This window comes from Tamandua tetradactyla, chromosome 10, assembly GCF_023851605.1.
Source record: "Tamandua tetradactyla isolate mTamTet1 chromosome 10, mTamTet1.pri, whole genome shotgun sequence".
Taxonomy (NCBI): Eukaryota; Metazoa; Chordata; class Mammalia; order Pilosa; family Myrmecophagidae; genus Tamandua; species Tamandua tetradactyla.
This window is the reverse complement of record NC_135336.1, coordinates 89,901,230-89,910,348: the sequence shown is the minus strand read 5'-3', so window position 1 is coordinate 89,910,348 and position 9,119 is coordinate 89,901,230. Positions and strand designations below refer to the sequence as shown.

At 34.0% G+C, this 9,119-nt stretch overlaps 1 pseudogene; it reads left to right on the top strand.

Annotated features, from left to right (window-relative positions):
- The first annotated feature begins 3,618 nt into the window (after positions 1–3,618).
- On the top strand, positions 3,619–4,459 carry LOC143647717 (telomeric repeat-binding factor 1-like; annotated as a pseudogene).
- The last annotated feature ends 4,660 nt before the right edge of the window (positions 4,460–9,119 follow it).

The following is a 9,119-nucleotide window of genomic DNA, read 5'->3' as shown; positions in this document are numbered from 1 at the left end:
TTTTGATTAGGTTATTTCAACTGAGATGTGACACACCTCATTCAAGGGGGGACTTAATATTCTAACTGGAGCCCTTCATAAGAGGATAAAAGACAGAAGAGACACAGTAAGAGGTCCCAGAGTTGATATAGTGAAAGACACATATAAGCTAAAAGAGACAGAAACTAAAAGTGAGAAACTCACAGAAACTTGAAGAGAAAGGCACTGAGTACAGAAGCTGAGAGACAGCAGATGTGCCATGTGTCTTCCCAGTGATTGAAGAGCTGAGAATCACCCATAGCCGCTCTTTGGAGAGCAGGTTTTATACTGTTGATGCCTTAATTTGGACATTTTCATGGCCTTAGAACTGTACACTTATAAGGTAATAGAGCCTCATTGCTAAAAACCCGTCCATTTCTGGAATATTGCATTTCTTCAGTTTTAGCAAATGAAATCATCTTCTAACATAACTGCTACTTTAATGTCTCCCTTCCTGGTTTCCTAAAATAAATTCTAGAAATTCTCTCTCTCCCTCACTCTCTCTTCCAACAGTTTTATTTCTCAAGCTTTTCTGCCTTTAAATTTGATTCTATTTCTCATTTTCTCTTTCCCTTGCTTTGCACTGGTTAATGAGTTTATTTTATTTTATTTCATTTTTTTGCATCTCTCGGTGGGTATGAACCATGGGTTTATTTTCCCTTTTATTTTGCCCCTGCTAAAATATGGTTTCACAGATAGGGGGATAAGTAAAGTTTAATAGATTTATTTCTGATAGTTTTGCCAAATGCTTCTAAATTCATAAAATATTTGATGATAAAATGCAAGCACTTCAAATTATATTTTGGAATAAGGCTGATAACAGTTAATGACAACATTTTATTTTTTCTTTTCAAATAAAATTATTGAAATCTTATACTAATAATGCTAAAAGTATTTTTTCAATTAAAGTGTATTTCAATTTTTAAAAGTAACACAACATAGGGCGGGCACTGATGGTGCAGTGGCAGAATTCTCACCTCCCATGCCACAGACCCCAGTTCGACTCCCGGTACCTGCCCATGCGAAAAAAGAAAGTAACACCATGTGAAACTGATAAAAGGAAGGAGGAATAAGGAAAGAACCAATTGAAGCAAATTCAAATAACTATTTTGTGAGTTCTTCATTTTCTGTTCTTTATTTCTGTTTAAAACCAGAATTGATTTCTCCATGCTTTGTGTACTGACAAAACTAGCAAGTGTCTTATCAAACAATGCTGTGCATACTATAGCTTACTTAGTTTTTTTGCTTTAAAACACAGTCCTTCCTAAATATCTTTAAGACCAAACTTAAGAGTTTAAGGGAGCCATAAATTTCTCAGACAAAACTGGAAAGTTAACGACTTTGTCTTAGGGACTCCAGTCTCTTTGTTCAGGATTATTCTCTGAGCCAGTTAACATATGAGAGGTATTTTTCTCTTCCATTTGCATTTAAGTCACTGAGCGTTCATTCACTTGAAGTTAACACAAATTTAAGAGGAACTTGTAAACTTCCCAACCTTGGATTAAATCAATCTCAGAGATTATGTCATTTGTTCTGTATAATTTATTCCCCACGTCATTTTGTGGCTGTTTTTATAACTGAGTTATTTATCAAGAATTCCAAATTGGGGTATTTCACATAGAACATATGACTGGGCTATATACATCAACGCTTCTGAACTTTTTGTGATGGGCTTCCACCTCTGCATTTTGCATCAGATGGTCTTTGGTCTTTGGAGTATGTTTACAACAAAATCTCATCCATAATTTAGCTACAAGTTTTAATACCCACTTATTTCTCTTCCAGAAAATAAAAGTCAACATAAATTACTAACATGTCTGGGATCTAACTTCTACTAATCATCTCAGTTAAAACATTGATAGGCAAAATCCAATCCATTCTCTTTATTTAATATGCATTACTCATCACTAATCATAATATATTCTTTAATATTATACTACATATTTTGAGGTTTTTTAAGTTCCATATTATAAAACTATTTTCACTGGAAGGATGTCATACCTATTTTTTAAAATGAACTACATGCAATATTAAAGCACGTTTATACTTGCAATATATTTTTAGTATTTTTTCTATGATGATATTTTCATTAGAATTTGTCATCCTGGGAAAACATTAAAGGTTCCTAGGTAATCCTACTTAATGCCACATCAAAGTATGTGGCACGTGTTTTTCCATAACCTATACAGAAAACAAGGATAGAGAACACGGATTCAAATACAAGTTGTGCATTTGCCAGGTGATACCAGGAAACACCAGTAGGTGTGTAGGACAATGTTGGAAGAATGAAACAGAAGATACATCATTAAGTCAGGTGCCACTGTATTCAACCTGAGCTCAATTCTTTTGTAATTCCCTAGACAGTGACCAGTAACCTCTAGTTAGGTGAAAAAGTCTTTAGGCAGAGTTTTACAGATGTCCCTAATGATCAGCTTCAGAACGTACAGGCAAGTATCCAAGGTTTATAGACTGCATGTTAACAGCTCTGCTGAGGGTTGGTGTCACATTAAAAAGCAAAGATACAGGAAGTATGGACAGGAATAAGGAGAAGGGAGAAGTCTGTGTAGATAAATTAGAATGAGCAAATAAGAAAAGTATGAAGGCATGCGGTGAGATCAGGTCATTTTGCAACACTGAGTTATAGTTTAAAGAGGGTGCATTTGGTATAGAAATGGGAGGCAGGTTTAGAAGGATGGGTTCTATACCCAGAAATATCACATTTATATGCCCTGAAATTTGGTAGGTTTCATCTACTATCATTTAAACTCTTCAGAAATCTAAATTGTAACCTTCACTGTAGTTAATCATCTATTGAATCACTTCTATATATTTTGAAGGAAAAGAACTCAATCAAAATTGCATAAAATAGCAATTCTACATTGCTTAAAATATCAGAACCATTCCTCCCACTGAGAACAAACATAATCTTGTTAAAATACAAAACCAATATCTGTTTTGAAATCTCCTGAGAAAAAAAGCAAAGCATAACAGAATTACAGAGATGTTAATGTATCATATTTGAAGTCAAAAGAAATCACTCTGCTATTTGGACTTACTCTTCTCCTAAACTTATAAACTGATTTTGAAAGTGATGAATAAGAGTCTGAGATATTGGGGATAAATTTGGAATTCAGAGACCCTGGAAACCATTCCAGATATTAGATGGCCAATTCCTAGAAGCAAAACTGCATTGCTAATAAGCAGTCTCTTATCAGGACTGAAGCCTAGATTTGAAGCATCTCAATAGCTGAACCTAACAGCGTGCCAGAAATATATGCAAATCCTATCTATAGGAAGGTAAAATCATCCAGAACCTTTTTATATGAAGAATCAGCTATACTCTTAGCATGTAGTATTTACATAGGAGGATAAAACTGAAATACAAGAGAACACTACAAAGTAAAATCTGACCCAGTTGATCCAGGTAATTGACACACACACACAAAAAATCAGTGAACTCAGACGTAGTCATTTGCCTTGCCATATGACAAGCTAAGGACCCAAGAGTGAGAGCGGCCACTCTTAGAAGTCAAGACTTTGGGAAGAAAATTGCTTTGATGAGTATTGATCACTTTTAGCCCCAATCTATGCACAGTTTGAATTGATGAACAAATTATACCCTTGGAATGAGCACTGATGATTTGGGATTCAACTGAAAAGGAATATGACACATTTCATGAAGAAATGCAGAATTAAAATTCAAGCTGTGAATGTTTGCATGGAAACAGCAATTTTAAGGAAGCAGAAGTCTTTGAAAAGATATTTGGTGACCCAAATTCTTCTATGCTTTTAAAAAGGACAAAACTTACAATAATCTCTCAGAAAGATACTCACCATTCTATTTTCAGCAAACACTTCAACTATAACCACATGATAAATAAAATTGAGTTAAACTTTGTGCTAAGCGTGAAGTTATCAATCTCTCTGATGAAGGCAGCAGTAAAAGTAGAGAAAAATAAAAGATTAAGAACAGTAACTCCTCAAGATAAACCTAATGGTAATTATAAAGAAATGGAAACTGAGGCTAATTTGTTTATAGGTCAAGGTTCTCACAAGAATGTTTTCTTATCTAAGTGTAAGTGTGGAAGTCGAAAATAAGATATTGATAAGAAAGAGGAAAGACAGAACCTTTCAAAGTAGAAGAAAGAAAGAAAACCATAGAAAAGTCCCTGAAAGCAAGAAGAGATTGCATATTTTAAACAATCAACTGGTATCTTCTGAAAGACATTGATCCAGGAAAAAATAAGCATAGCTTTTGGAAGAAGACAAGAATCTTTGATCTAGCATGAATAAATATGGGGAGGGAAGTTGGTCTAATATGCCATTATATGATAAATCCAATGACAGAACAAGTGTCATGCTAAAAGATAGATAGGGGATTATGAAGAAACTAAAACTGATTTGCTCAGATACTGATGACAATGTATTTGGAAAAGCTTGATAAAAGGAGGACAGACATGTATTTTCATCACTGCATCTGTTTTATACTTGCTAGTAAAGATATTTGTTTAAAGCATTATGGTCATTTTCTATAGAACAGTCTTTTATTTATTTAAAGAGCTGTGCTAAAAGAGTGGCATTATATGCCATCCCTGTATTCTTAAAAATCTTTTCACTTTGATAAAATTGTTGAGCCCTGCTGCATTTTATATTCCCACCCCCAAATGTCAGTCCAATAAAAAAAGAATGAAAACATGACGGAAAATTTTTTTCTATTCATCTATTCTGTTACTGTAGGCTGACCTCATCCCCGTAACCCACACATATAAATATCTCCCCATCAGTGAATAATAATAGGCCTTTGGTAATGGCTTTAATATGCTAATTAATTACCAAAACATCTGTTTATAAAATAATAGTACAAAAGGCAATTTATCAGTTATAACAGACTTAAGTTTTCATATAAAGTGAAAAACTTGAAAAAAGTAATAACCACTTCCGGAGAAGATGGCGGCTTAGTAAGACGCGCGGGTCTTAGTTCCTCCTCCAGAAAAGCAACTAAAGAAACAGAAACAATACGAAACAGCTCCCGGAGTCACGACAGAGAAAAAAAAAGACAGCGTACCCCATTCTGGAACGGCTGAACGGGTAGGGAGAATCCACTGCTGTGAGATACCCGAGGGGTGCACGTTTTCCCGGCTGGGGTGGCTGGCGTCTGGGGTCCCCTCCACGCACGTGGCTCCCCGGTCTGACTGGGAACATTGGGTAGTGGGGCCCTCCCATCACGCTTGGCATCTCGGGCCAGCTGGGCAATTTGGACCGGCACTCCCCCAAGCCACGGCCAGCGGCCCCCGCCTCCACGCGCGGTTTCCCGGGCCGACTGCCCCGCAGACAAACGACCGCCACGAGCGCCACCTACTGGGCAGGAAAAGAAAAACAGAGCCCAGAGATTCCACAGAAAAACCTTTCAACCAGCTGGGTCCCACACCCAGGGAGATCTGATCAAATGCCCAGACACCAGCAGAAAATAATGGATGGCGCTCGGAAAATTGAAGATATGGCCCAATCAAAGGAACAAACCAATAGTTCAAATGAGATACAGGAGCTGAGACAACTAATGCTGAATATACGAACAGAAATGGAAAAACTCTTCAAAAACCAAATCAATAAATTGAGGGAGGACATGAAGAAGATATGGGCTGAACAAAAAGAAGAAATAGAAAATCTGAAAAAACAAATCACAGAACTTGTGGGAGTGAAGGACAAAGAAGAAAAAATGGAAAAACAATGGATACCTACAATGGTAGATCTAAAGAGACAGAAGCTACAATTAGTGAACTGGAGGATGGAACAACTGAATTCCAAAAAGAAACAGAAACTATAGGGAAAAGAATGGAAAAACTTGAGCAGGGAATCAGGGAACTGAATGACAATATGAAGCGCACAAATATACGTGTTGTGGGTGTCCCAGAAGGAGAAGAGAAGGGAAAAGGAGGAGAAAAACTAATGGAAGAAATTATCACTGAAAATTTCCCAACTCTTATGAAAGACCTAAATATACAGATCCAAGAAGTGCAGCGCACCCCAAAGAGAATAGACCCAAATAGGCGTTCTCCAAGACATTTACTAGTTAGAATGTCAGAGGTCAAAGAGAAAGAGAGGATCTTGAAAGCAGCAAGAGAAAAACAATCTGTCACATACAAGGGAAACCCAATAAGACTATGTGTAGATTTCTCAGCAGAAACCATGGAAGCTAGAAGACAGTGGGATGATATATTTAAATCACTAAAGGAGAAAAACTGCCAACCAAGACTCCTATATCCAGCAAAATTGTCCTTCAAAAATGAAGGAGAAATTAAAACATTTATAGACAAAAAGTCACTGAGAGAATTTGTGACCAAGAGACCAGCTCTGCAAGAAATACTAAAGGGAGCACTAGAGTCAGATACGAAAAGACAGAAGAGAGAGGTATGGAGTAAAGTGTAGAAAGAAGGAAAATCAGATATGATATATATAATACAAAAGCCAAAATGGTAGAGGAAAATATTATCCAAACAGTAATAACACTAAAAGTTAATGGACTGAATTTCCCAATCAAAAGACATAGAATGGCAGAATGGATTCAGCTTTAAGACAAGATAAACTTATGAACCATGTAATAACATGGATGGACCTAGAGAATATTATGCTGAGTGAATCCAGCCAAAAACTAAAGGACAAATACTGTATGGTCCCACTGATGTGAACGGACATTCGAGAATAAACTTGAAATATGTCATTGGTAACAGAGTTCAGCAGGAGTTAGAAACAGGGTAAGACAATGGGTAATTGAAGCTGAAGGGATACAGACTGTGCAACAGGACTAGATACAAAAACTCAAAAATGGACAGCACAATAATACCTAATTGTAAAGTAATCATGTTAAAACACTGAATGAAGCTGCATCTGAGCTATAGGTTTTTGTTTTGTTTTGTTTTGTTTTGTTTTGATTTTACTATTATTACTTTTATTTTTTTCTCTATATTAACATTCTATATCTTTTTCGGTTATGTTGCTAGTTCTTCTAAACCAATGCAAATGTACTAAGAAATGATGATCATGCATCTATGTGATGATGTTAAGAATTAATGATTGCATGTGTAGAATGGTATGATCTCTAAATGTTGGGTTAATTTCTTTTTTTCCGTTAATTAAAAAAAAAAAAAAAAAGAGAAGGGATAATTGGAGATGAAGGGATACAGACTGTACAACGGGACTGGATATAAAAACTCAGAAATGGACAGCACAATACTACCCAATTGTAATGCAATTATATTAAAACACTGAATGAAGCTGCATGTGAGGTATAGGTTTTTTGTTTTTGTTTTTTTTGTTTTTTTTTCTCTCTATTATTGTTTTAATTCTTATTCTGTTGTCTTTTTATTTCTTTTTCTAAATTGATGCAAATGTACTAAGAAATGATGAATATGCAACTATGTGATGTTATTAAGAATTACTGATTGTACATGTAGATTGGAATGATTTCTAATTGTTTTGTTAATTCTTTTTTTAATTAATAAAAAAAAAAAAAAGTAATAACCATAGGTCAGAACTTGGACTATAAGCATGAATAGCTTTGTATCCCATTTACATTTTGACTTCCATTATGGTATCCACATCTTGACAGAAATGGTTTTGAGTAAAGATTTTTTATCAGCTAGAGCCAAAACCATCAGATTCTTTCATACTTTTGATATTACTTTATAAAATAATTAGGCTTATTTAATAAGCCTAATTAAATAAGCCTAAATAGTATTCTGTAAATGCTTAAACTGGTAATAGCCATGATGATTTTAACAATAATCATAAATATTATATAGACAAAATGATACATAATCTCACTTAGCAATTTTAAGTTTTACCAACATTTATGGATTAGAGGATTTCATCAAAATAGTAACAGATTTTAGCACCTCTAATAACATGCACCTTATTTATAAATTGAATGAATATATTATTTATAATTTAGAGTATTATAGCATGTATGCAAAAAAGAATACTAGTATTTTATTTTATGTATTATATTCCTATTAAAATGTGTATACATTAAAAAATAAATGAAATCAATGAAGAAATCAATGATAGAATTGTTTAAAGCATTATAAGTAAGAAGCTTTTTTTTCAATAAATTATTATGCTTAAAGACATAGAGCTATATCAGGAATTTTGGTAAAAAATCTGAGAATTATGTAAGGAAAACCTATTTGAAAGATTAAATATTTAAAACATAACTCCTTTTAGAAACCCAATGGATGGATTTAAGAGGAGATTAGTCATAATGCACAAACAATTGGTGATTGGGAAATGAGCCAGAAGGAAATTCCCCAAAGAAAAAAGATTGAAAATGCTAAAAAAAAAAAAAGATGAGTCATGAAACATAGTAAAAATGTCTTCCTTTTAATTGAAATCTGTGAACAAGTATGAGGAGAAATGTGGGCAGAAAGAAAATGTGAAGTGAGAATGGATGAGAATTTACCAAAATTGACAAAAGCATCAACTCATTTCTGAACAACCCAAAAAACAAACAAACTCTAAAGATATAGAAGATGTGAACAATATGATTTTTAAAAATTGATAATGTAAATGATTAGGACACTGTATTCAACAATTTTAGAATGCCCAGTATTTTCATGTGTCCATGGAACATTTACCAATTAGATACTATGCTGGACCAAAGACCAAATTTTGCCAAATTTCAAAAGAAGAGAGCAGGTGGAGTAAGTTCCCTAATCATAGTGGTTTGAGCTAAAAAGCAACAACAAATACAGCAACAACAAAATTAGTTAGAAAATCCTCATGTATTTTAGAAATTGAAAACTATGCTTTGAAATCATCCATGATACAATGAAAATCACAATTAAAATAAAAATATATAAAGTTAAAACATTCTCAGGAAGAAAGTAATAGCCATGAACACATATTTTAAAAGGAGAAAATCTGAAATCATGATCTAATGTCAATATCAAGGTTTTAAAACCTGATAGTCTTAAACAAAAAGAATAAAATGAAAAAAGATTAAGAGTAGAAATCACTGGGGGGAAAACCAATAGAAAAATCTGACATCAATAAAGCTGGATAATCACAGTTCATAATAAATAATTGTTGACAATCTATAGAAAAAT